The sequence below is a fragment of the Lolium rigidum genome, chromosome 5, assembly GCF_022539505.1.
Source record: "Lolium rigidum isolate FL_2022 chromosome 5, APGP_CSIRO_Lrig_0.1, whole genome shotgun sequence".
In the NCBI taxonomy this organism is placed as follows: domain Eukaryota; kingdom Viridiplantae; phylum Streptophyta; class Magnoliopsida; order Poales; family Poaceae; genus Lolium; species Lolium rigidum.
Window position 1 is genome coordinate 158505664 of NC_061512.1, and position 19171 is coordinate 158524834.

Here is a 19171-nt window from a genome sequence, read left to right on the forward strand (position 1 = left end):
TTTCTTCGAGGAGATCCTTCAATGGAGGTGTCCGACGAGAGCCGTGACGCCTCCCAGGAAGCAAAGGGTAGGGCGATTAGCCATGTCACTATTGATGGTGTCGATAATGGAGTCAGCGGGAAGACGCTACTACAACCCCGCTGCCTCATGTGGCCCTGCTACCATGTGGCAGTGGTGGGTCACCGCAACCACGATGGTGGTTGTGTTCTTCTTTGTTTATGACCCTATCGTACGTGTTCCTGGTCCTGCAACCTCCTCCATGGTACTGAAATTTTTGTAGTACATAATCTGTTCAAATTGGTCAAATTGTGCAGCATGACGATGTGCCTATACATTGTTACTCATGATGATATTTCTGGTACCAAATTGTTTTCTTCAAGTAAAAGTAGTAACACACTTAGTAGCAGGGGTAGGTGGACAGTAGTTACTTGCTCATTTGCTACCCTCTCATGCTCTTTGCATCTTCGGTTCATTACTTCGAGCATTGGCTGAAGTAAGTCATATTATTTGGTAGCTGAAAAGAATGCAAGCTCGGTTTGTAGATACTTATATGTATAGTATAGTACATTTTTTCATATTGACAATTTGCAAAAGTCTTTTTTTTACATGTTGATCTGAACTAGGAAAGCGAATTCAGTTTTGCAATCATGCAAATGATATGTACAATATGTTTAGTTTCGGTTGCTAATTGCAATATTTACTCGAGAATCTTAATCTATTAACATATTTTTTTGGTAGCTACAAAACAATGAGTAGTAATTTTGTACAATCCATCTAGTTTTTTGCGGTCGTAGAATAAAAGCATGCAGTCTGTTGTTATGGTGATGTCAATAGTAGTCAATATCAGCTGCAATTCAACCTTCTTGCCATATGTATGACATGATCAATTATAAAAACTATGCAACTATTGTTAATCATGATGTCCTATGCTATGTGCATCGGTGTGCCCAAACTTTCTATAGCTAAATGTGCATGCTATTTGTGTGGATACATGTCCTATTTTATTCATTTTTTTATCCTTCCAAGCAATCTTGAGATATGGAGTCCTGCAACAATAATACTCGGTAGAATTTCTTGACTACCTAGAAAAAGCTACATGCGTGAGCAATAAAGCCCCCTACCTAACGTTTTTAATTTCTAGATCTCAAAATTTGAGATCGGGTAATTTGTGGACTGCTCATTAGGTTAATTAGTTGTCTGCACATATATGATCTATTATGTTTGCATAATTATTGCGGTTAAGGAAAAGGAAAAGCAAAAGGATGCAAACTAGATTGCAATTATTAGAGCCTGGCTGTAGTTCTGGCTTGGCTTCCTTTTTTTGCAACAACACTCCATTGTTTAATATCCACATGAAGACACCCTTCTAGAATTTAAGAATGCAAATAAGCCATGCTTAAAGAGATAAACATTAGCTAAGAAAACAGAAAGTTGAATAGGATGCTTCAAGCAGCGTGATGTGTTTGTATAGACACTCAATGAGAGAACCTCCCTAATATAGCATTACATAAAGCTAATTTATTGAAAGGTATTGTACCAATTGTTGAAGATGATTTTTTCATGCCATATTTACCATGTATGTTCACATACGAAATGCAAAGAATTTGAGAGTTCTTGTTGGCCTCTTTTTTTGTAATCAACACAATGTTGTGAATTTGCATGTATTCATCACGCGAACCATGCTAATGAATTGTGTGTTTGATTCATGTGACATTTGAAGTCTGCAAGAGAGATTATTTTCCTTTCTCGTTGATTGGATGAGCAGTACTTTCCTTTCGAGTCATATTATTTTATTGGTAGAATCATCAACATTCTTCATTTAGTCTTTGTTGATGATAATACACGTGGGAGGTTTATCTGACCCTTTACATTTATGGTATCCTTTTCAGTTTACTAAAACTGGAGTTTCGTTGTCTTTTTTATTAGAAATTCCACCAGCATAAATTGTTTTTTATGCATGTATGTGGCCAATTGAAAACATTGGAGCTAAAACTGGAGTTCCACGGCCTTTTTATTTGTCTTCTAGCATTGTTTTGTATGCTATGCATCACCAGTGGTGTGTCGTGCCATGACGTGGGTGTTCAAAATAACCAGGTAGCAGAATCTTGTAAAGATGGTGTTGTTGAAGTTCACCTTGGGTCAGCCATGCCCTGGCCGTTCCAGCTCCGGTGGTTGCTGGCCGCGTCTTATGTCGTTCCATTTCTTGTAGTACTCAGTAGTTGCATCGTGTTGTCTGAATCAGAAAAATGTGCTTTATGCATTTATGTCCCAACTAAAATTTCTAACTCTTTTGCTTCTTAAGAATACAAATACAGGCTTGATTACCGCACGAATGGTTATTCAGACGTAGGCATACATGGTCTAGGACAACACGATTACATGAATTCTCGTGTGTTCTTGATTAGTTGATTTGTTGTTCTACTGGAGGGGGACCAAGTGCAGATTGGTGAACAACTAATCCAGAAACGATATATATTATATATATTTTGAGGTTGTTGTCCTTACAAGTAGCCATAAAAATATTCATTGCAACCGGTGATTAATAAAACTAGGATCAATGGGCGCGGTGCCACCGCCGAGCCGACCGTGTAATACGATGGTATTAATGATTTTAAGACCACGTCTGAATTGATAGAAGTAATGCACATTTTTCTATTTAAACCATGGGTTTTAAGATGAAACATATCGAAAGGTATTTCCACAACAAGTTACTATGGCGGGCGGCGTTGAGATGTGTAGAGACCGGATGATGAGCATCTAAAATAGCTCACATGTTTATTACTAAAATTTATTATGGTGTGTATACCTTACATCATGCATGAACGGAGATCTATGTGTGATAAGCAAAAAAAACACTGAGTGATAATATGTTTTACTAAACCTATGAGTAAGTGTGTGAGCCATAATATTTAGATACAACCATGATTTGGCAAAGAGAAGTGAAACGGGAATGGGCTGATTGCATTTTGGTAGCCCTCCGTGTAACTTGCCCTTCCCCAATCTAAATTGCATCATGCATGCCAGGCTGCGCTTCTCTTGATCTAATTGAACCTCGCTTGGTAACTGAAACATAAAGAGAAATATAGTAGCGTGCCGACGCGCACTGTGCTTTTATATCATGGTAACAATTCTAATGGCACAAGAGTTCATAAACTGAGTACAACGATAAATTCATGACATTCTTTTATATTGCTGGTAGAATATTAATAAAAGGACGGACAACGTGTAAGCAATGCCACCGTTTAATGTCTTGTTTCCTTGAGTTACTAAAGGGATAAGACCGACATTGTAAATATCACCATAACACATATCATGACAGAAAGCATGTATGAATCCACCAGTTTTACAATATTAATACCAATGTAATACATAGCCTTAGTCTACCAGAGAATGGTTCGCATGGTAGTTGGACACAACAATACAGACCTGCTGTAACTCGGAAGTTTGACGAGATAAAACATGAAAGTATCAGTGCAAACTGATCATAGATACAATACGCTTTGTAAGGTAGTTGGACACATCAATATAGAGTTACTGCAGTTCAGAAGTTCATAGATAGATAGATTTCATTCGTTAGCTTGGATTACAACATAATAAGTAAAAGCAAGCCCTAGGCATCAGTGCACTCAATGCGGCCCAAGATTTTCTCACAGCCATATTGCTTCTAAAGATGGCCATTGATACGTCCATTTTGCATCACTATTTTACATCATAATTTACTGTTATTCATTGATATATTTCATATTTAGAGATGATACTTATGTTATTTCACCTATTTTGCATGTTTCATGATTATTGGAGAATCACTCACCGGAGTCGGGATTCCGCAGAAAAAGCACCGTCAGAATGCAATATTTCTGAAGATCAACAACTGACGGAAATTACACCGAAGGTCTTATTTCTCCAGAAGAAGGAGCCAGCCAAAAGGATGGGCCGAGGAGGGCCTCCATGGGGCCCCCCATAGGCCGGCGCGGGCTCCACCCTGGCCGCGCCGCCTTGTGGGGAGGGGGTCCACAGCCCCCCTCGGCCGCCTCTCTTTCGCGTACTTCGTCTACCCGAAAACCTAAGGTACTGGGGATAATCGCGAGGAGACACAGCCGCCTCTGCGGGGCGGAAAACACCAGAGAGAAAAGAGCTCTCCGGCAGGCTGAAATCCGCCGGGGAAATTCCCTCCCGGAGGGGAAAATCGACGCCATCGTCACCGTCATCGAGCTGGACTTCATTGGGATCATCATCACCATCATCTCCACCACCGTCATCGTCATCTCCACCGCTGCACCTCGTCACCGCTGTAACATCTAGGGTTGAATCTTGATTATTTCATAGGGGAAACTCTCCCGGTATTGATTACTCCTTGTTATTGATGCTATTGAGTGAAACCATTGAACCAAGGTTTATGTTCAGATTGTTATTCATCATCATATCACCTCTGGTCATGTTCCATATGATGTCTCGTGAGTAGTTCGCTTAGTTCTTGAGGACATGGGTGAAGTCTAAATGTTAGTAGTGAACTATGTTGAGTAATATTTAATGGTTTGATATTTAAGTTGTGGTGTTATTCTTCTAGTGGTGTCATGTGAACGTCGACTACATGATACTTCACCTTTATGGGCCTATGGGAATGCATCTTGTATTCGTTTGCTAATTGTGGGGTTGCCGGAGTGACAGCAACCTGAACCCCCGTTGGTATATCGATGCAGGAGGGATAGCAGGATCTCAGAGTTTAAGGTTGTGGTTAGATTTATCTTAATTACTTTCTTGTATTTGCGGATGCTTGCAAGGGGTTTAATCACAAGTATGTATTAGTCCTAGGAAGGGCGATGCATTAGCATAGGTTCACCCACACAACACTTATCAAAACAATGAAGATTAATCAACTATATGAAGCGAAAGCACTAGACTAAATTCCCGTGTGTCCTCAAGAACGTTTGGTCATCATAAGTAAACAAACCGGCTTGTCCTTTGTGCTAAAAAGGATTGGGCCACTCGCTGCAACTATTACACTCGCATTTCATTCACTTGTACTTTATTTATCTGCTATATCAAAACCTCCTGAATACTTGTCTGTGAGCATTTACAGTGAATCCTTCATCGAAACTGCTTGTCAACTGTAACATCCCAAAAATTTCAAAACAAACAAAATGAATTTCCCTAGTTCCAAATTTTGGAACCAACAAAAACTTTTATTAAATTAAGTTGATACATAGAGATCTTGTTTAATTCTTGTGCTATTGCCATGAGTGTTTGTTTAATTAGTATTTGCAATACTCTTAAACCCTAAACCTCACATCCCCCTTTTTTTCCATCCAAGCTATAATAAAATAACAAGAATTTAAATAAGAAAAAGGCATGTGTGCCTATGGCTATTTTTATAAAACTTTCCCATAGGTATGTCCACTTTATTTAGAGGATTGGAAAACATTCCTAAACCTTATTTAGTACTTCTCAAACCCAATCCAAAGTGAAACAAAAGATTTTTAAAAGAAAGTAATAATGCCATAGAGGCATATGAGAGTAAAATGCAAATTTGTGAATTTGAGGATCTTAACCCTAAGACTTGTGGTGAATGGTTGGATCACTCCTATATACCATTTCAACACTCAACAACATCAAATGGGCCAAGAACAATCAAATTAGAAATCAAACTCTAGCAGCTTTAGCATAAGCTTGTGATGTATTCCTTCCAATTGTTTTTGATTGCCAATGTATTTGAGACTGCACTGGTCTGTTTTGATTATTAACTTGTTTCCAAGAAAATAATGCCTCCATTTCTTGACTGCCTGCAGAATAGCCATAGCTTCCTTTTCATAGACAGATAGTACTCTGTTCTTTGGTCCCAATGCTTGACTGTAGTATGCCAAGGGTTTCGACTGTTGCATCAAGACTGCTCCCAGGCCAGTATCACATGCGTGTGTTTCCACAGTGAAAGGGAGAGAGAAGTCAGGCAGTGCTAGGAGAGGAGGTTGTGACATTACTTGTTTCAGTCTGTCAAAGGCAGCTTGCTGTTCTGTTCCCCATTGGAAAGAATTTTTCTTCAATGCACTATGTAGTGGCTGACATATGAGAGCATAATGTGGACTAAATCTCCTGTAGTACCTAGTTAAACCTAGGAAGCCTCTCAATTTTCTGACTGTTTTTGGAGTTTCCCACTTGATGATGTCCTGTATTTTTGATGGATCTGTAGCTACCCCTGCCCCAGAAATGATGTGGCCCAAATATTCCACTTGTGGTTGAGCAAACTGGCATTTGGATAGCTTGGCTTTGAGTTGATTTGTTCTCAGCAATCGCAACACCACTTGCAGGTGCTGTAGATGATCTTCCTTGGACTTACTGTAGACCAGAATATCGTCGAAGAAAACTAGCACAAAGTCTCTCAGGTGAGGGGCAAAGAGTGTGTTCATCAGCTGCTGGAATGTTGCTGGAGCATTACATAACCCAAACGGCATAACCAGGTACTCATAATGGCCCAGGTGTGTTGAGAATGCAGTCTTTTCGAGCACCATGGAGTTCATCCAAGAGATCCTCTATTACTGGTATTGGGAATTTATTCTTGATTGTCTGCTCGTTTAATCCTCTGAAATCTGTGCACAGGCGCCAAGATTTATCCTTCTTCTTCGCTAGGAGTATGGGGGGAGAATAGGGGCTCTTACTGATTCGTATTTCCCTTTTTTTATCATTTCCCTGATAATTTTCTCCACAATGTCCTTCTGGCTGTGTGACATTCGATAGGGTCGAATATTTGGTGGCTTGGCGTCAGGTTTCAAAATTTGAGATCGGGTAATTTGTGGACTGCTCATTAGGTTTAGTTGTGTGCACATATATGATCTATTACTAGTGGTTGGGGCGCCCCATGGGGCGCCTCCTCGCTGGAGCTGTGCGATCTAATCCCAATCCACTGACAAATAATTCATCACTCAATACAGGTTTCTTAGCTTGCCTCCTCCCTGGTCTTGCATCCACATCAGAACCCATTCTGGCCGTTTTAACCACTACAGTTCACTTTACAGTTTCTAGCAAATTATAACACAAGCAGACAAAACAATCACTAACACCAACTTCAAACGGTCAAAGCTAAGAGTCTCAAAGGATTGCAATCTTGTAACTCACCACCAAGTCCATAATATCGTCTAGTCAAATAGTAATAGCAAGTGATACAACACAATTAACAATCTAGACTTAGGTTTCCTTGTAAGAGCATGTCTAACAGGCCCCGTATTTCGCTGCCCCGTATAAGGCTCTAATTTCGCCCCGTATCGAAAAACTGCTCCATTTCGAGCCATGCCGTCTAGCAGACCCCGTATTTCGCCCCGTATTTTCAAAAATTAAAACCCCGGGAAGTTCATCTTCATTGATCATAGTAGGGAGCATACACACATTTTGATCATATACTACGGATCATACTACGGATCATACTACTTAACCTACCTCTACTCGTCCGGGATGACGTAGGGGATGAAGGCGATCCTCGCCGCCTCCTCCCGCGCCTCCCGGGCCTCCCGCGCTCGCCGCGCCTCGAACCCCTGGACGGCGGCGATGGCCGCCGCCTCCTCCTCCGCCTCCGCCGCCGCTTTCTCGGCGGCATCCGCCTCGGACAAGGCGACCGCACGGCGGTAGGCCGCCTCCTCTTCCTCCTCTTCCGCCGCCGCCGCTTCCTCCTCGCCGCCTCCGCTTCCTCCGCCGGCTAGCTGCTGCTGCCGATGGTCGCCCTCCATTCCGCCAACGCCGCGCGGTCGCGCGGCCCACTGCGCGCGCCATTTCTCGAACGCCTCGCCGCTCATCGGCTTGAGCGGCGGGTCCTGCTGTACCACCGCCCACCCGCGGCGAACTCGCGGAGCGGGTCCGGCACGTACAACGCGCCGGCGTACTTGCGAGCCGCGCGACGGCTGCCGGCGGGCGGGAGTTTGCACTTCGGCCGCCACGCTTCCTCTACGGTGTCCGGCGAGCGGGATCGCTTCGATCCGCTCGCCGGCGAGGACCTGCTGCGGCGGCGGGAGTCCATCCTAGCTTTTGGGGTGGAATGCGTGGCGGGGAGCAGCTAATTGCTCGCCGGAGCGAGGAGGAGGAGGCGGCGGCGCGCGGCGGAGCTAGGGTTGCGAGTGAGGGGTTAACCCCTCACTCGCACTCGCGCCCACTATATGTACGGGGCGACGGGGCCGATTTCCTGGGCCCCGTATTCCGCCGAAACGGGGCGGCCCGAATACGGGGCCTGCTAGACGGCCCAAACCGCGCCTACCCCGTATGTCGCCGGAATTTTACGGGGTGGGCGGGTTATACGGGGCCTGTTAGACATGCTCTAAGCATTTTGTATAAACAGAACTAGCTTCAAACTGAAACACAAACATGAAAACAGTACTACTGCTAACATATATAACCTTGAATCGGATATGAATTTACGCATAAAACTCATACAATTACCTGAAACAGAAACTGCATTGTGAAGAGGGGGAGATGGCCTTGCCAATTACCTGAAAGTTCAGTACTCTGCAGCGAGCAAAGCAGGCGGCCAGGCCAGGAAGTAGGCGAAGATGGGATGCTCATACTCTTTACCATTCTTGGTCGGAAGGGGCTCCAGCTTCCCGGTGTTGAGATCGAACGAGTAGCGCCCGTATCCCAACATCTGGATGAACAGCCTATCTTTGTGCCCCGCGTCGATGTCGGTGACCCAGATGCTTGCTACCCTGGCCCTCATGTCCCTGGGCAGGCCCGGCACCTTGCGAAGATTCATCTCCCTCTCCAGAACCCACCCGTCGTCGCTGGACCTGATCTCCCCGCGCCCCCAGAGCCGCAGGACCTGGTCCTCCACGGTCACGACGCACAGCCGCCCGTCAGGCGTCTCCCCGATGCGGTACTTGCAGCAGATCCCCGGCAGGCCCGCCGGCGCTTGCAGGTAGGAGAACTGCAGCGTGGCAGCGTCCAGCGCGAGGACGCGATCCGAGTTGCAGATGTGCCAGTACATCTTCCCGGCAGCGTCCATGGGTAAGCTCAAGAGTCAAAACAAGCACAGAATTCAGTCTTACGGAACAAATATAAGCAGCTGATACATACCGAGTGACCTCGCCTTGCCGGCCCATCTCCCGTCCGATACAGCTCGTCCTCAAAGCGGCCGGGTATCTCAGAGTGTCTTCTCCTCCCCTTTGCTCTTCTCTCCATCCGTTGGAGCGCTCTTCCTCGAAGCAGCCGGATATACTCAGAGTGGCTTCTCTTCTCTCCTCTCCTCTCCTCGACAAGTAAAAGTCAAAGTCTAAGTCACACACGCTTCCCGCACGCGGACAATGACGATGACCTCCTATATATAGAGAGGGAGATTGGGGAAGAGAGGTTTGAAATTTCAGAGGTAAGCAGCTGCGGCGGGAAGTTCTTTCTTTTCATTGTACGTGTTTGATGCCACAGATTGATAAGGATTGATAACCCGATTGATAAGGATTGATAACCCGGAGGCAAGGGTGGGGCCCTGCCCATGAAAACACACAGTCACCTCTTCGTAATTAGCGGTGGACAATAACTGGTGTCCTACTTAATTCGCATGCCCGCATGCAACTCTCACTCTTTAGTTTTCCTATAATTAATTGCAATCAGTTCGGCTTGCAGCTTAAACTGGCCTGAATCTCCGCTTTAGATGCACGCTCGTGCTGGGTGGGAGAGTAGGATGCTTTATATATTCACCTTCGCTTTGCATGCACGCTCCTGTTGAGAGAGTATGATGCTTTGTATATTAACCTTTCTTTGCAGTATGAACAATCAATCTGTGAAATCGAAAGCTCTTATATTATTACTACAGAAGTTGCTACTCCCTCCATTCACTAAAAAAAAGACTTTTTAGCTACTCCCTCCATTCATATACTGACTTATTTTGGTTAGTATCTAGTCCACTTATAGTGTGTAGATTTACCCATTTTGATTCGTATATAATTTACTTTAAAATATCTAAAAGGTCTTAAAGTTTGTGACGAAGGGAGTAATTAATAAGGTTTTGTTACATCTTCATATATTACCTGAGAATACTAAAATTCCAGGTTCATCTTCAGGGATCCGATAGCACAAAATACTAATCCTATGTGCCATGTGCATTCACAGATCCCATCGATTGAACCTAGTATCACGTTTTTCTAAAATAGCAGATTTTGCATCGAACCCAGCTCCCAGCGATGGATACAGCAAATTTTCTTCTACCAATTTCTGCCTCTGCAGAGCAAGTAGCTTATAATTGCACATCCTCGCGTCGACTATGTCCAGAGGCAGTACCTCTTTATGAATGCTGCTTGTTGTCTGGACCAATTCTGGTTCAAATAAGACAAGGTAAAACTGCCAGTTAAGTGAGGCTAAATGGACAATAAGAGTGTACCAAAATTTGGCATGAAGTGACATTTGGTTCGCATATATAAAAAACATTTCAAGTTAAATCCATTACGAATAACAGGTTAATACTGACAGATTCATTTACAGAGGAACTGCAAGTCCTGAATGAAGCAAACTATTACAAGTCCTAATTAGGACCAGAAAGCACAATACAGTTCCACTGCTGCACGTTATAGGAACTGAAGCAGTTCTACATAAACAAAATCAGCAGCGGAACCACGACCACGGCTGCCGGAAACTGGCCAGGTCACATCAGAACCAAAAAAAAGCTGGAGATGAGCCGCAACACCATAGTCATCCAGGCCACGTTGTCATCGCCCCCTTACCATCCCCAGGTTCTCGACTTCAATACAACAAAAAAGTCAACATCCACAAAAGGCTCCCCTGTCGAAACAGCACAAGCAACTTCTTTGCAGGCAGCAGGCTGTATCCTCGCTCAACGACGCCCCCAGCTGCTCCTCGCCACGTACCGGCTACTGCTTTATTGCAACCAAGACCATGCCGCCCGAGCCGCTTGGCGTCCTTCCTCCATCTGCTGCATCACCTCCATACACAAATCAAATGAACTAATGCACAGATAGAGAAGACATCTTGCGCAACTAAAACCCTGGATGGATTGCAAATATAGACAAAATAATCACGAAAACCCTGGATGGATTGCTAAGAGTCTCAAAGGAGTGCAATCTTGTAACTAACCACCAAGTCCATAATCTCGTCTAGTCAAATAGTAATAGCAAGTGATACAACACAATTAACAATCTAGACTTAGGTTTCCTTGTAAGCAGTTTGTATAAACAAAACTAGCTTCAAACTGAAACACAAACATGAACACAGTACTACTGCTAAGAACATATATAACCTTGAATCGGATATGAATTTACGCATAAAACTCATACATTGTAAATAAACTAAAAGCTTCCAAAGCAATTCGCAGTAGCGAACACTGAAGAAATGAACTGCAGACAAAAGCTAGCAACAAACACATAAAAACAGTCTAAGTAAACACAATATTTCAGAACGAAGAGCTGGCAACACCACCTGATCAACCTATGAGCAGCCATCACAAAGTGAAAACTCAACATGTAGTCTCCCAAATGGAAAAGTAAAATAAACTATTTATCCTGGATAAGCAGAAGAATTTGAGATCTATGTGGACTTAAGTGCGTCAAATTTGATGCATGGATGAGGTCCTAGACATGAGCACAAAGCAAATGATATGGCAGTGCCAAAATCTACTCAAAACCTTCCCAGTTCACTATTTCATTTTCTTTCACACTTAAAAAAATCTTGTGAATACAAAGTATGATAAAACACTAGACAATAGTTTCGGTAGCAAATGTACCGGGGCAAATATTGAGGATTTACGAGTCTATACTGTTGATCCCCTCTAGTGACTTACATTGTAGTGTTGTTGTGGAGGTGCTTAAGGTCGGTCACTCTTGAGCTCCTGGTAGATCAAAGAAGCCTGGAATGTTCAACATGATAAATCTTGTGAATTCTCTATCAGAGTTTCAAAAACTCTTGTGGAGACGAAAAAAATATGGTAAAAGGCTACTTGCAAAGGCAAGATGAAAATCTTGTGAATTATCTTTCAGAGTTTCAGGAACTCTTATGAATACAAAGGAAGTATGGTAAATGGCCACTTGCAAAGCAGGTAGCAAGTACACAAGAATATTCCATATTAACTAATTTCTAAATGTCCAAGATGAAACAGGTTTCCCGAACTGCAAGATCAAGAATAATCAGATTTCTAAAGTTCAAGAAGAATCATGGTGCCTAACAGATGTTTCTTCGAAGCTCAAGATCAAAACCTATTATTATAAATGAAGAATAACGGGTTTCCAAAGCTCAAGATCAAATCAATCATCCATAGTATAACACACATTTGACATGAAAAAGATTTGCATTTCCCACTTCTATGTGTTTCTTCTACTACTTAAATCAAGCTTGTTCACGCCAACAAATTAACTATGTATCATGAAATTGTGCACGCAATACAAGACGTGGAGCCTAAGAATGACATTCATAATGACCTCAAGTATCTATCATGTACATTGGTCCCATGCGACATCAAGATAACGAAAACCATTTACAGACTTCAAGCATTTGACTGGATGGAAAATGATATTAACCCATCATTTTCTTTATAATGATAGACACAAGAATCACAATCAAAGCGAATTAGGGACATTCTTGCAAGGGACGTACCTGCTGCCGGTTTAGGGAAGCTACGTGACCGTTCCTTGTCTTGTTGAAGGCAGGATGGGACTGCATTCAATTTGAACTCCATATTGGCTTCCAAAGCGTCAAGCTCTGCATTTTTTCAGCAAACAAAATGAGAACATCAATAAAATAATTGTCTTAGTAATTTGCAACACATGCATACTCTAAGACCATTTATGGGATTACATCTAGAGTGGCAAAGAAAAGTTGCAGCAAAAAACATGGCCGGCCAAGAAGGACTGATATACCTTGGAGCGTAAATTCAAATGCAAATGTAAATTGATCAGTGGTTCCAGGCAGGTTAGCAGTGTATGGAAAATTGGGTGTCTCGGTAACTTTACATCGCATGGCTTGTCACAGTACGCCGCCTTTGAATTATCTAAGAATAACAAACAGCCATAGAGCCTTACCTCACTGATGTCTAAGAATAAGCAACATCAATCGAGCCTTGTATCTCACTGCTCACATCTATGTTATTTGGCATATTATAGCTTCAACCAAGAGTTTCTTGTACCTCCCATAAGTTCTTCCTCATCGATGTTATTTGGCATATTATAGCTTCAACCAAGAGTTTCTTGTATCTCATTGCTCACATCTATAAGATCCATCATCTCGTCTTGCATGCTCTACACATTAGAAAAGCAGGTGCAGATTAAGATGTGAGTGAAGCAAAATTACACAGGAAAATTAAGCCACCAGACTAGAATATTTATTAGCTCAAAATTTTGAAAACATAAGAATTTGGTAAGCAACCAGTGGAGAATGCAATGTTAGTTAGTGTGCATTGGAGAGACATACTTGGTTGCATTCTGTTCGACAAATCAAAAGTAGTAGCTCTGAGTGTACTGGCACAAACCAGTGATGGTTTAAATTCCTTCCACTAATGATTATATGCATATTTGGTGCATGTAGTGGTTTTCCGGTACCTATAGAAATATATTGATATTCCGTAACATCAAACATCAAATTATATTGCAACTATATAGAAGAGAAGGAAAACGATAATGGCCAAAGCAATTGTTCTCAGCTCTAAAAACTAGGTTCAGAAAGGGAATCTTGGAGAGATATAACTACAACAAATAACTAGAAAAACGAAACAAGACCACGAATCTTGGAACAACCCAATGCTTGTCCCCAAGACACTCTGTTCTGCCCCAGGATGACAGGAATTGAAAGAACGAGAAAGAGACAACTAAAATGAGACACCACACCGAGAAACAAAATAAGACAGCTCATTGTTTTCATTTTTCAACTATGGCATGTAGTATGATAGACAACCATGGCATGTCCCATGGTGCAAATGTTATTTGTGATGTTGCAAACAACCACTTTGCTTAAATTCAACCCTTTAAGATGCTTTTGCCTTGCCTATGCCCAAATACCACAAAGGCAAGATTGTAAACATCAAGTCTCGAATAATGATTCTCCACACGCACACACTCTTAACATGTGATCATCCGAGTTCGTCTGCAGCAATGCACTATACAAGCATATTGGTATGATCCCACAACAAGTAATCATCAAGAAGAAAAATATAATTCAGGAGCATGTAGCTGATTTTTGAATTAAGCTACATGAAACATGACAGAAGCCAATACCGGTAAGAAATTGGAAGCAATGGAGGTCGAAGTTGCAGGCTTCTAGGAGTTCAATACCATTACAGCCAGTGTTTGTGAGATAACATGCATCAATCGTAGATTGCTGTTAGTGTCCATTCTCCCTGCCGAGCCATAGTCCTGAAGAGATGTGCAGGTTGTTTAGACTCCATTTTCTGGAAGGACGAAGAGGAGGACAAGTACATGAAGATACCTTGCAGTATATTAGGCCACCAGACTTGCTGATGATGAGATGGCTGTAAATTGCCAGCATCGCCATAGTGACAAAAGAAGGCAGAGTCGAGATAACAGTTAATTTCTCGTATCAGCTGCAGAAGAAAACAGCATAAGAAAGATAAAAGCTTGATACATGTAAGAGGGCAAGAAGTAGAACAAACTAATCCTTCTACGTGACATTTACAAAACTCATCAATTTTTCAGAATAAAAACCAAACAGATCTCTTTGTAATTTGGATACCAAGATGATAGAGACCTATGCATTTAAATGTCTTCCTTGTTGGTACTAAAGATCAAAGGAGGTGACACGCAACACACCCTAGTTGTCCAGTACACTCTCTTGCTATTATGCATTGAAATGCTCAAACAATCCTCCAAGTTCACGGCCGTCCATTTAAATAGGCCATGAAGTAGCATATATGTGCTTTTGAATTAGCATCTAATTTGAACATACTTGAATTTGTGCAGGTTCTTTCACAGTCTTCAGCAATTTCACAATCCAATACACCATTTTAATTAAAAATAGGCCAAGACGGGAGGATCATTAGACACACAACTTATGCATCACCTTCAAATCCTAAAATGAACTTTTAAAGCATCCGATGTGCTCAAATTACAGCGTTACGAGGCTACTGCCTAGCACATCTAGGTAGTCGAACTGCTACCATCCTTGGAGAAAAAAAGTCACTTAAACCAATTAAAAAAAGTGATTGTAGTCCTGCAAGTAAATGTATAAATGCCTCATAAATCCACAAACAGAAGCTCTTAGGTTCCAATACACTAAAAGTTGTGCAAGAACGTATTTTTTTACACTCGGTCAGCGTCCTGCAACTCCGTATGGTCTAAGGATATAGAAGTCGATATATCTCACCTTTTTGCGGCCTTGTTCCCAAAATGAGGCACTGTGCAGACGAGGCAGATCTTGCCGCCCCTGGCTTCGAGGTTGAAGCTGCCCTCGCCGGCCTTGTAGAGGTCCCTGGTGTGGTGGATGGCAGCAGCATCAGCTTGCTCACCAATCCAGCAGCAGGTCAGGTGGACGAGGGCCGAAACCATGCAACAGCTAGACAAATGGAAGAGTACCATCAACTTAAATCATCAATCCATAAAATAGACTATGTATACAATAACAAGATTGCTTATTGTCAAGTTTAAAAGACGTACTAAGAATTTTAAGATAAGCAAGTTGAAAGTTGCTTTGATGTATGATAGTAGCGGTAACATTTTCACATGCAACAATACACCAATTAAGGTGGTTCTAATAATCTCACATAAATCAACCATGGCTTGAATTTTTGTTTAGCAACAAAGTAGCTAAAATCCTAGAGCTTGATCCCTTAGCAACGCAACAAATTGAAAAAACTTCTTACACCTTAGAGCTAGGTCCAATACAATAACAGGTTCCAGTTCAAATATTATGTGGTTGTGCCACAACAATTAAACATGGTGAATTAATACAACGACACCCGGATTGCCTAAACCTTGCAGCAGGAGAGAAATCACAATTAATTTGTACACAAATACCAAACAAACAAATTAAATTATTCTAGTTGTACAAGCATTAGATTTACACACGAGAACTAACTAAGAAAATCGCTTAGTTTCTCACATGCACCGAGATCTACACAATAAAAAACTACCGGTCTACTTATTTCTAAAAACAAAGTTGCAGCAAGCGATGAATCGGAAGAGGAATGCAACCTTGTTGCTAACATCAGATTAAAGCATCAACCTGTTGAAGTGTATAAGATAATTGTCTTGCACTTTCCATCAGACCGTACTTTTGGTTGCATTAGCTAGTGCATGAAGCTTGGCAAAACCATCTCCTGGAAAAAGAACTAAAAGCTTTTTACCCAACTATTACTACATGCACCAGTCCACTCCTACCACATAGGACCCACAAAGTACGGTTCTGCTCTAGGATAGTCACCGTCATGGAAGCGTGCTGGAGCAGCAATGGCCTCACCAATTAGCCTGACAAATTGGCAGATGGCGCCACACCGAATGGATGAGGAATGAAGAGGGAAGGTCACAAGTCAAAGCTGGAGTAGCACACTCGCAGAATTGATCTCGCTCCAGCAATAGTGCAGCACCAGGCCTTGATTTTCAAATGCAATACGGTGGAGTGAACCTCAAGTCAAAGTCATATTTTTTTTCTTTCAGGAAAATGATCGATATGGAGGACAATGATGTATGTCACGTGCATGGCAATGGACTGGCATGACACACATATACACACCACCTACCTATAATGACACTTGCAAATAATGCAATTGAGCTTGGAAGGAAATACGGATCTTCCCAATATATGGTCTTACAAAATGATAAAAAAAATTGCAACATAAGGAATGGTGTTTTTTGTGATATTGTTTTCCATATTCGAGAAATACTGATCTTCCCAATATATGGTCTCACAATAAATATCCCTCCGGTAGTGGTACCAGGAACTTACCAAAAACCTAGAAAGTCGAAGAAGGCCACCCAATAGTCATGAATCAGACATCAGCATCCTATGCTCCCTTGCTTCAATAACTTACAGTTAGGAAGCATCAAATATCGGTGCAATGAAATGTCATAACATTGTGAATTAAACCAATAGAACTGAGTTCAAAGCAAGAATGGATAAAAGCAAAACTCTAAGCCTCTAATTATAACATCGAGATGATAGTTCTAATAATAGAAGAGCTTGTAGTCTAGCTTGCTATTCTTACAAAGCAGTAGCTCACATAAGCAAGCACATAGTCATGAAGTCCGCCACTTAGAAAATAACCATTCATGTATATACCGAGATGCATGTATAGATACCAATTGCTCAACTACACAAGGATAACCAGTTCAACGTTGCACATCACATACACAGGAGCAGATTCGGAGATAAATCTAAAATGTAAACAGAGAAAACCAAGTACCATAAGAAATATCTAACCCTCACCAACGATAATATTTATACACGCATAGGTGGTAGCAACACCCAGATCATGCCAAGATCTAGCAATAAAATATCAAGACCAAACAATACCAACCAGTGGTATTCAAAACCAAATAACAAGTTTAGGACTATAGCAAAAATCACATAGAAACTACAGTGACCATATGATCATCATCACCATAAATCAAACAAGGGTCATCGTCTCAAACACGGTTGCATAGTGAAGCCATGGCGCGATGGTCCACATGGGATGGGAGCCAGAGATCCAAGTGGTAAACCAGTAGCTCACCGAAGAGGTCGTCCACGAGGATGGGCGTCACCAACACCGCGGTTGCGGCACGGTGAGCTCATGACGCTCAATAGGACCTGCCGTTGACCTTCGCCATCATGTTGGCTATGATGGGACCCACCTGCAGGTTGTCTTGGTGCTTGGCCAAGTTGTCTGGGATGCTCATCACTGCCGAGACACGATGTCAACCAAACCCTGCCCCAGAACACCCTGAAACATCATGAATATACTACTCATCAACATAGCGTACATAATTACTACAACGCTGTCGATGCAAAAATAGGGCAACTATTTTCATGAAAAATTCAAGTTATCATAAATAGCAACATTCCAGCTACAATAACATTTGCATATAGATCAGACAAGGTGCTGGTTAACCTACAATTGCATGGCTAACCATTTCATGGCAAGATAAGCAAAGAATCTAGCCAAACTACACTACAAGGAACATTACATTTCACAATATCTTGGACTATTCACCAAGATTTGATTTTACATGCTAACTATCCACTAAAACAAGGAATTGATAACACAATTTGCATTATAGGGGCAAAAATCCATCTTTTTCATATGCAGCAGATCACCTCCAATAAGTGCATCAAAAACATTATAGAAAACAAACCCTCATAAATAAGAACTGAAGCTCGAGGCATTAAATAAATATCAAGTTTAAGGTGGACATTAGTTAAGTCTGGTTTAAGGTTGACATTAGTTAATGTAACCCATATGAAACCCAAGCCCCGAGCCAACATGCTGCCCACGCACATCCCACAAGTTAACTAGAATAACACATCCTCCTAAAAAATTCAGCCATCTCAAGACAACATTGAGCAGCTGAGACAAAAAAAAAAAAACGCTCGGCGTATCAAAAAATAAACCAACTTAAACTTTGTGACCTGGTTGAGCTCAAAATTTCGAGAGCTTGGCTTATAATATCGTAAGTTAGAACCAAATACAGTAAAATTATGAAATGCACCAGGATAAATGTACAAGATCATGGATTCGAAATAAAAAAAGATTAGGGCAATTATTCATGTACATACAGTAAAATCCTTTCTTCTCTTTTCATCATCAGAAAACAAACTGACCAATATCAATGTTCCGCCGCACCCCGTATACATCCACATACAAGTGCTAATTCCTGTCCTACACTATGGTTTGTGCTTTCAATCATAGCTACTTGTTGCAATACAGAAGTCTCTATTATTAGTGTCCCTCAAGGTAAATGGCACCACTGGATATAGTTACGATTTCTACTTGTCAGATTACAGCAGGGATAGACAAATGAAAGGTACAGTCAATGCTTCAACGGCTAGGTATGGTGTTCAGGTTCAGGAGGGTATAGGTTGAGAAGGAACCTGTGGATCAACTCGAAGCTTGTGAAAGTTATATACAGGAATTGTCCACAACAAAGTTGTGGCGCATCCACGGTATAAACCGACTAGACCATATCCATGATAAACCTTTCTAGGATCTTGCCTCAGAGTGTGCTCCATACTCTTGTAACGTTGGGAGAACAACCTGTAATGATTATCAGGAGTTAAC

General features: G+C 41.9%; 2 long non-coding RNA genes across 2 annotated transcripts; both read right to left on the bottom strand.

Annotated features, from left to right (window-relative positions):
- Positions 1-12472: 12472 nt before the first annotated feature.
- On the bottom strand, positions 12473-14311 carry LOC124653647. Its single transcript, XR_006987982.1, has 3 exons — positions 14178-14311; positions 13094-13205; positions 12473-12669 (listed from the first exon to the last, which is right to left on the bottom strand). It is a non-coding gene; the product is annotated as an uncharacterized LOC124653647 (long non-coding RNA).
- Positions 14312-14424: 113 nt separating this feature from the next.
- On the bottom strand, positions 14425-17835 carry LOC124653648. Its single transcript, XR_006987983.1, has 4 exons — positions 17627-17835; positions 16861-16940; positions 15283-15471; positions 14425-14503 (listed from the first exon to the last, which is right to left on the bottom strand). It is a non-coding gene; the product is annotated as an uncharacterized LOC124653648 (long non-coding RNA).
- Positions 17836-19171: the final 1336 nt, after the last annotated feature.